This window comes from Contarinia nasturtii, unplaced genomic scaffold, assembly GCF_009176525.2.
Source record: "Contarinia nasturtii isolate CC-2019 unplaced genomic scaffold, AAFC_CNas_1.1 Cnas_scaffold_493, whole genome shotgun sequence".
Lineage (NCBI taxonomy): Eukaryota > Metazoa > Arthropoda > Insecta > Diptera > Cecidomyiidae > Contarinia > Contarinia nasturtii.
The window spans coordinates 611,113-621,022 of NW_022197846.1; the positions used below are offsets into that span (position 1 = coordinate 611,113).

General features: G+C 34.3%; 1 protein-coding gene across 2 annotated transcripts in view; it reads right to left on the reverse strand.

The window, feature by feature from the left end:
- Positions 1-9,910, reverse strand: part of LOC116339099 (MOXD1 homolog 2) — a 191,555-nt gene that overhangs the window by 106,042 nt on the left and 75,603 nt on the right. Inside the window, exon 1 of one of the 2 annotated variants that reach the window (XM_031764763.1) lies at positions 2,491-2,565. The exons of the other annotated variant lie outside the window; for it this stretch is intronic. The gene's annotated coding sequence lies outside the window, so the exon portion shown is untranslated. Of the gene's footprint in view, positions 1-2,490; positions 2,566-9,910 lie in introns of those variants that run through there. 2 annotated transcript variants of the gene reach the window in all.

Here is a 9,910-nt window from a genome sequence, read left to right on the forward strand (position 1 = left end):
GATTCTCAAATTTTAATGTTTTTTTTTGTCCAGATTACAAAATGTTTTTTGTCCGGAGTCGAAGCAAAAACCCACACCGCAATTTTGCAAGCCAAAAACTGAACAACGAAATGATAATTCTATCCATATTGCTTGTGATTGTAATACATCACAAATATTTAGCGGCAAATACTACTTCTTCGTGGAAACAGTGAACGAGAGAGAGAGAGAGAGAGAAGACATTCTTGGCAACAGAAATCTCATATGGAATGAAGATATTTCTTTTATCAAACGGAACAAAACATCCATTTGCAGTTGTGACTCGCTTTTAATGGTTTGTTAGACAAATTTGTGCATTTGAAACTAACGTTTATGTGCCTGTGTATATGATAGTAGAATTTTCAATGTGCTGATTCAGTTGGCTTGTTTGTCACGTTCTTTTGTTTCGGATGCAACGATTTTAGAGGAGTTACTGCGGAAAATATCTGTTCCCTCATAATTTTTTATTTACCTACAGCAGCGATACTACAGTCTACGACTTATTGATATTAAGTGCATGACCAAAATGAAAGTCAAATACTCCACACATTGTATTGGCGACGAAAATGATGGCGACTGTCGACGACATCTATATTTGTAGTACACTTCTATTTGGAATGTGCTTAACACGCGCATCGTGGCCATAAAAAAACGATACGTTAAATACAAAAGATCATAATCTCTTACCAGTATGTGTAATGCTCTGGATCGGTATGCAAATCAATGAATTCAAAGCAATTGATTTTCAGAAAAACTAATTATGATATTATTGAATTCTACCTATTTTACCATAATGGTTAATCGAACACATCATGAGTTTATGTGTTTTTTATGGGCTTTTCATTGGCTGTTGCCTTAATTTATTCATTTATTTACTCTTTTTTTCCCTCCTTTGTGTAGTGCGCCGATTGTTATTGTTCGGCATTTGTTGATTCCGTGCGATAAAGAATGTTGTCGCCAAACATTAATCAGCAATCAGTTGCCGATGTCATCAATTTAATTATGATCAAAAATGTGAAACAATATTTGCGATATTCACATGAACTTTAATGTGGCCGATAATATGTTTGTTTGTTTGATTGCTTGTGGACAGAAATTATTGCGTTCATCGATGAAATAACATTGTGCCAATCGATTTACATGTGAAATAAATGTTTATGTTCAATATTGACACAAAACATGTCCGTAATACATTCATGAGAGTTGAACAAAAGTGAACGCGCGCGTCGTGTTCGCTTAGTACCTGAAAAATGTATATAAATATAATGAAGACCATACCGCCTTGCAATCATAAACGCAAATGAGTCCGAATAGCCGCGGTAAACCTAATGAACACACAACCACTTGCTTCCCGCATTTTCATTATCAAACATGGTGTTGGGTTTTTGTTTTTAATTCATTTATTTTGCCGTGGAATTTGCAAGCTTCATATAACCACCAGAAGAAACCATTACGACCCGCAACCCTAATAGTTGAGCGTTTGCTTCATGTTTAATCATGCAATGCCATTATAAAGACATAAGAACTATATTAAATAGTGATTAAAAACAAATATCAACGCAAAGCGATTGATCGCGTGTGCTGTGCGTGTCCATTTATTTGTGTATAATTTTTACCGCCACCCGATAAGATGTTTTATATTTTTAATGTTGATTCATTTTTTTTTCTTGGTATATTGAAACAATGAACCGCCAACATTTGTTTGGTGCCAAAATCCAATTTTGTTTTTGTTTTTTGCAACATTTGTTCAATTTCAATTGAACTGTTCATTCTTTTGCGCCTTTTTAAACTCGATTTAATACTTTTTTATTCGGTTTCATGGAAGTTGTAAAACTTTTCATTCGTTTAAACAATAAACAGCATACCGTTTACACACAAAGAGTAAGTCCATACAAAACAAATTGAATATAAATTGTGAATACAACGGACTATGGATAAACGAATGGATGAATTAATATAAAAAAAGTACGAAAAAAAACATATGAGATTAGAATGAAAGGCAAAACAACAAAAACAATATTCTTTCGAATATTTCTCATGCAAAAGTCAAAATTATAGGCCCGATTCGAGTTGATTGTGTGAGCTGAACAGCAGCAAATATGTAATAATACATTTGCACAACATAAATATTTAATAAATATGAAGGAAAATGAGTGATGTCGTGCACTTTCATTGGTCACACCATTCATTCATTTCTTTCTTCTCTCCCTCTCTCTCTCTCTCTATCTCACTGCTATTCTATTTGTACGTATTTTTGTTTCTTTGTTTGTTTGTTGGTTGGCTGGTCGATCGCATGTGTACACTCATATGATTTGTTTCGTTGGAAATTGGTGATGATGTCGAGCTGCATGCACTGGCATCGATTTCTATCTTCGATAGTGGCTTCTTGTATATTTTGTTCGACATTTTCTTTATTACATTCGTTTCTCAATTATTTTGTAATCAACAATTATTTCATTGTATATTGTGTACCTGTTTTTTATACGAAAATTTGTGTTGGCCGCATGTCGACATCTATCGTATCCGATAACGGGTCAAACAAAGAGTGCACCAGACATTCTCATTTATGTGTTTTGCTTTTTTGTGTCTATAATGAATGGCCGAGAATGATTGTGTTACTTTTTTTACATTATGCAAAACTTTTGAAAGGATTTTATTTTTATTATTCGATTGAAATTCAGAACTATAGAATAAATGGAGCCGTGCATATGTTGTGAGTAGCAAGCAATCTTGCATTCATTTGCAGACATTCATATATATTCGAAATAAAATAACATTGATGTTTTCCGATTGCTTTTGACTGCCGTGCTAATGGAGATGCTAGTTCCGTTTTTTTCTCTCTTTTTTGTCTACTGAATAGGGTGTATAGTTTTGGTTTTTGAAGATTTATGAATCCCTGTCCTTGTCGGCATGTTAAATATAAACCGGGCGAGATAAGTAGGAATGAAGAAAGACAAAGTTCGATGAAGCAAACCGAAGGTAAACCATTTTATTGATTTAATTTGCTGAGAGAAGCGGCTATAGTGTGCGGGTGCAATGATAGTGGTGTTCGCACGTGCAATCATAAAACCATTTTCAGAACGTTTTGCATACACAAGGGAAACCAATCCGTGAAGGCGTTCCAAAATCGATTTGTATAAGAAATACCAAATCGGTTTACCATCTCTTTTCAAAAGACAAAATATAGTTTATATTTTCCTTGGGATGTCCTTGATAGATTTAAAAAAAAAAAAAACGATACACCCTACTATTGAATAATTGTTAAACGAGAACGAAATGAAAAATGGCCACGTAATCCATAAATTAATAAAAATTGAAATAAAATAAATAGGTATTGTAATAATGGAAAATGCCAAGGGGAAATAAGATGAAATGATGAATGAATTCATATAACGCGCACGCCACTTTAGAAAGAGATGCAATGAATACCGAACGACGAATGAGACAATATATGAAAAGAATATTAACGTATTTAAGTGCGTTTGCATTTGCAATCGTTCCAATTCGATTGAAAGCATCGTTTGCAGTCAAACTGAGTGAGTCTCTTGTACGTGCACAGGTGTTGTTTTAAGATTTCATTTTCATTTTCGCTTTCTTTTCTAGATCGTGCTCATGTTCACCAAATGGTTGGTTCTTCTTCTTCTTCCTCTTCTTTTTTTGCCTGATGGTTAGCATGATATTGATAGTATTTCTTCTTACTTGCCCACAGTCTTCGCACACAACAAATACCTTTTTCTTCAAGCTTTCTCTGGACGCCAAGTATTCTCTGTCTATTTAGCTGATGTTTGTGCCCCCGTGTTGCCTCTCATTAAATGAACGAAATCTCTTTCTCACTCTGAGTCTCGCTCTCATTTTTTTATTATCTGTCTTGATGAATAATGCTCATTCGGAGTGTGCATTTAAGCACGACAGCAAAATGAATGAGCTAAATGTATGATTTAACAGATCACTCTTTGTGTATAACTGACTTCGTTCGTATGAATGTTTTGGGTTGTGTGTATGTTTTTTTCTATTCTTTTTTATTCTCTCTCTATCTATTTATATATCTATCTATCTATCTATCTTTATTTCTCACGCTCTCTATTGTGAATTCGTTCTTTTGAATTAATTTGTCGCCGCAAACGGTATCCATTAACAACGAGACTTTTTGCCCAATTATGGATTTTATGGCATATTTTTACGTCATATCACATCACATCATCACAAAGGGTGGCTTTGGTTAATGTAATTGCCATATTTCAAACGATTTAATTTTGGCATGGCCAAAGCTCAAGAAGATTGTAAAAATTTAGTATGCAATTTGGCGAAAAATTCTCTCTCATTTTACGTTGCGTACACAAAAGCCGTCACTTTGATGTGACATTGTTCGAAGTATTCACAAAGTTTTTAATGGAACAAATTCAAAACTTTAGTTTAATGCATTTCTTTTGTAACCATGAGGTTTTGTGTCTTCAACGAGTCGAAACAGTGAATAGTATAGAAGTGGTTCTCAATTCTACAATTTTCCATAAAAATCTAATTGTTATGCTTGATCGAAACTCGAACTGAACGCTTCGTTTTTCAGTCTGTCATACACAAATTCAACATATTTTCCCTCCATTTTCGCTTTCGTGCGTATAAAATTTTATCGGTTTGGAAAATTGGCAGTCCATGAGTGAATTCAATGGAACAGAAAATTGATTACAATGGCATGTGAATTTTATCGATGACTTGAAGATATATTTGGCAAATGGCCGCGACGAAAAGTTTCAACCATAAAAATTTGATCAATTAGTTCAAACTAAAACTTATCACCATTTCCACGAATAAGTGACTCAGTTTGAACAACAAAAGAGAAAGAAAGAGCGGAAGATAGCACGGAGTTCAAACTACAAACATAAATAGAAAGAAAGTACAACAATCCAGAAAAAAATATGTAATTGTTCCGCTCTCTCTCTTTCTCTTTCTATCTCTTTCGCTCATCACGATGCATACAAACATCAAATGTTCGGTAAATATATCCAAAAAATTAAAAGTCTTGCATAATTTGTAATTCATTGCGGCACCGAATTACAAATAATCATAAGGTTATACATCAATATTAGCCCAACCATGACAGTTAGTCATTTCAGTTGCTCATACTCTATTTAGTTTCAAAATTCTTTCAGATCGTATGAAAATGAGAAATCCAACAAAAGTCAAATGCTATGGCAATTATAATGGATATAAGCAGAGCGGTAGCATCAACAACAACAACACTTGACGACTTAAAATGAACGTTCATTTCGCTACTACAATAATAATAATTGGAATACATTATCTAGATGAAAATTTAAACGACACGATAACTAGGGAACAGCATCAGCAGCAGTGAAAGTAGCAAAAGAAGAAGAATAAGGTCCAAGGAATATCTTTCTCGAACTCATCGCGAATTCTTACTAAATAGTTATTGTAAAATGAATCGTTTAATGCATTAAAACATTTTCGTCGCCATTGCATCCAAAGCAGTCGCGTTGTGTGAGTGCGGAAGGCATTTATGCAAGGGAAAAAAATTATTTCTGGCTGCATAGTTGAGATGTCTGTAAAATTGTACGACGTAAACTTTCCGGATGGATTAGATACAATAATTCATTGTGCAATCATTCGTTGATTTGCAACATTATTCAAATAAGAATGAAATTGGAAGAAAAAAAAGAAATTGTTGAAAGGAGAAAAACTCACTTGACTAAATGCGAAAGAATATGAAATGATATGATGATGAGAATATTGATGACGATGATGACGTTAATGAGAAGCCATTTACTTACGCGTACACATAACACATTACATTATTTAAAAGCCAAATGATTATTTATAGCACAATGTAAGCATTGTATAAATGATATTGTGTACGAAGAGTATAATCGAAAAAATCTCTAGGAACGATATGGTGAACGTTGATGTGAGCCATAAAACTTAACGAAGTATCATATAAAAATGCGCCAGTGGTCATATAGAGTACTGGAAATAATTTACTTCGTCTGTAAAAACATATTTGGCCGCGTTTTTCCTAAGAAACACCAAATTATTTCTGATCGGCACAGCATCATTTAAAATTAATGTAAATTAGTTGAATGCTCACGTCGAATGCTCGATGTAAACAACCAATTTATTCGTCATGGCAAAATCGGATAAAGAAAATATTCAATTCATATCAATTGTTGCGTTCCTTTTTTGAAAATCGATAGTATTTTTTATTTGGTTCATAATGGATAAAGTTCAGGATTTAGACAGATATATATATGTATGTTCTATTGGGTGCGCAGTAAGTCTCGCATCTCAATATAAAAGATGCACGATATTTCATTGTCGTCGATGATAAATGCACCTAAATCGAAGAAATTACACAGGTATACGATATAAGCCATTCTTTCACAGACATAAAACCCTGATTCGTTGGATTTCCATTTCATTTCTCCCGAAAATCGAAAGGATTTCAGAAAAAGACCAGAAAATGATGAAAAATTTTATAAAATAAATAACAATTTAATTTTGATTGTTTCTTCTCTACCGCATGATTCTTTTTTTCTCGTTTCTCTTCTCTTTATCGATTCGTTCTGTGTCGCACAGTTTCGGTGCATGTGGTATTCGATGAGGTGGTTTTCATCTATAGCCCATTTACATAGCTACAATCAACGGTGTAATATCATACCGTGTTGAAGATGGTCATTATATCAGGACCATCGGGGGAAAAATGTGGAACAAAATGAAAAATGAGCTTTTAAATTGCTTCATTTCCGAGTGACCTATTATGCGAATGAGAGAAAGGACCGTGAACCATCGTACAGGCCATACAAACCGGAGACGCACATTTTTAGGTAGTTCGAAATGTATACCATTGAAACCAATTTGTTTGTGAGTGATTTTTGTCACTTTACCTTTCCTCAATCGAACTGTAACTATTTCTATTTGTTGGCACACTTAGTTAAAGGCAGACGCCGTCAGAGAGTCTGACGGTCAATATGAGAACGGAACATTGGAATTTTTCAATTTTCATGCGTGAATGAAAGTAGAACATGGATGAATGAATGAGTGTATTTGTGCGTGCGAACGACACAGACCTCTGTATCTTGATCTTAGGGTACATTAATGATGATCGATTTGAATTTAATTAGGTCTCTTTTGACATGTATTTTGCATTGTCGGGTAGTCCGATTGTCAATTCGTTGTGCTTGGGGATTTGACTTGCATTCGAAGTTCCTAAAATATATGCGAAATACTGTGCGAGTAGTAAATTATGTCGATGTCAATGTCACATTGTTGAGTGAAACTAAAATCAATTACAAAACGAACCCTGAAAGTAAAACACTTTTGAATGGATTACATGATTTGGTCATTTAGATATCGTGAACAGTTCGTCATTCTCAAAATCATTATCGGTCACATACTAATACAACGCACAAATAATTTAAAAATCTAGAGTGACACATAAATTTTGAATTCACATTGATATTGGCCGGGTCCATCTCAGTCTTATCAGATGTTGATTCACAGATTTCACATGAATTCACTGGTTGCAATGTTAGAGTAAAATGGTATGGTATAAAGATGTCAAATGGGCCAATAAAAACCAATAAACATAAAATGGAAAAAGAATAAAAATCAATAGCGATTTCACACATTCAAGAATACTAAATTTCAGAAAAAATTCGATAAAAACAAACATCGATTCGGAGCGCAAAGTGTAGATTACAAATCTAATATGTGCATCGTCGATATGTGTCAAATAGCATGCATGCATACGATTTGTGAATGATAAGCTTTAAAATTGCTTAAAAGAAAAGAAAGATTGATTTTTTTCTCGCGTGATTTTCGGATGATATTCATAGAAAAATCGTGTGACTTAATTTGTTAAATCTCTCGCTTCATCCGCGCCAATGCAGTGACAGAGAGAATTGCCTGCCATTATTGTAATGCTTTGTTGTTGGTGTTGTTGTTCGAAACCATTTTATAAATGTTAGCCTGAGGAATTGCACACAACAAATGCCATATATTCCAACATTTTGCAGTGCGGCAAACACATCTAAACCCATTAAATTCAAACAATTCTTCTCCAATTTCTATCTTCCAGTCGAAATATCTTGAGAACCAAAGTGGTTGCTCGCTTTCGTTACCATGTTATGTTTTCAAGTGCGCGACTGTAGGTTTTTTTTTATTGTTACGTAATAAATTTTCGTTTCGATATCAAAATTCGTAGATGGAGAGTAAAATAGCGTTTGTAAGACCGACTCGACGATATGGCATCTATTCAGCGATAACCACGTAAAGTTTTGTCGGCAAGAAATTCGATTAAAAACGAAAAGAAACGCCCTAAAAACAGTAATTAGCATTTCTTCAACAGAAATAGAAATATACATATTTATATATATATGTATGTATTTATATAACATGAGAGCAAAGTGAGAAAGAAGTACGGGGACAGTGTAAAGGAGCTGTGAACTCATAGAGTGTTTAGAGAATATGCTTTCCCTGTGTGTTTCCATTTAAGCTCGACATGGTTCGCTGTTTTTTGTCTTGATATTTTAGTTAACATTTCAAAAAATACGAAAAACGATACGGTACGTGTGCAGTGCAATATTTATTACTACAGATCCTCTCAGGATCAGCCGTTGCTGTTCAGGTTTACCATTTGCCTGACGTACATCGGAATCTTTTTGCACTTTTTGTTTTGTTACCATTTTATTGATAGCAGTGGAACTCATATAGTACACAAAGCGCGGATAGAGAGAGAGAGAGAGAAATAAAGAATTGAGACGAAGAGTGAGAAAGCGCCAACTTTCGAGTGAATTTTATCGCGCTTTGAAAAGCGTTGTCTAACTGTTCACTGGAATGAAGACTGCCAATGGCTTTTGCACACTTGGTCTACAACAGACACTCAATTCGCCTAATTAAATGCGTTTATATTTTATTTTCACTTTCGAGAATATCGTCCGGAAAAAGAGGGTTGGAATGTCAAAGCATTGGCTTCACTAAAACCTCAAGCACAAACGCTCAAATCAGCAGGCACATTTACACCATGTGTAAAGCCGAATTCAAGTACGGAGGATGATAGAGAAAAAAAATGAACATTCTGAGCAACACGAACGATACGAATAAAGAATTGCTCTTTCGAAATATTTTTTTCCGTACTGAAGAATGTGTTTGAATGTGTGACGCAGGTGGTAAGTTTTTCCACTTCTCGCACTCTACGGACAAACGGTGCGTTAACAAAAGAAAAACTCCAACAACCTATTTCATTATAAATCCGTTTCGATGTTTCGAATGAACGTTAGCGTTAGCAATACTTCCGGTTGGTACATAGTAAGCGCTTTGAAATTTTTTACTTGATTTCCGAACAAAGTGATTAACTAAACCGAAAAGCGACACACATAAACGAAACAAATACAATGCATTAAAAATTGCATCATTGTGTGACCCAAAAGACGCAATGTCATAAATTTGTATAGTTGTTTTTCTTGTCAAACCAAATATTTTAACATCGAACGGCATCCATGGCATATAAAATAGCGAAAAACTGGATTTAAAAGTAGAAAACTTTTTTTCGTGCATTTGTTGGCGAGAATACTTCAATGTAATCGAAAACAAAAACTTTCCAGCCACTTGACCATCAGAAGAATTAAATATGTATAATTCGTTTTTCATTTTTTATGTCTGGTTAGCATGAGAAGACGGATTCAATTGATGAATTCAAAATCGAATCGAATAAAATTAAAAAAAGGGAACATAATATTCATCGCTTGTTTAAAACAAACGTTTCATCCACGTCATGCTTCAAAACAATAAAAATGATACAGCAAAAAGACGTCCTTTGATTGATTCTCTCTCTATCTCTCTCTCTCTCTCTCTCTCTCTCTCTCTCTCTCTCTCTCTCTCT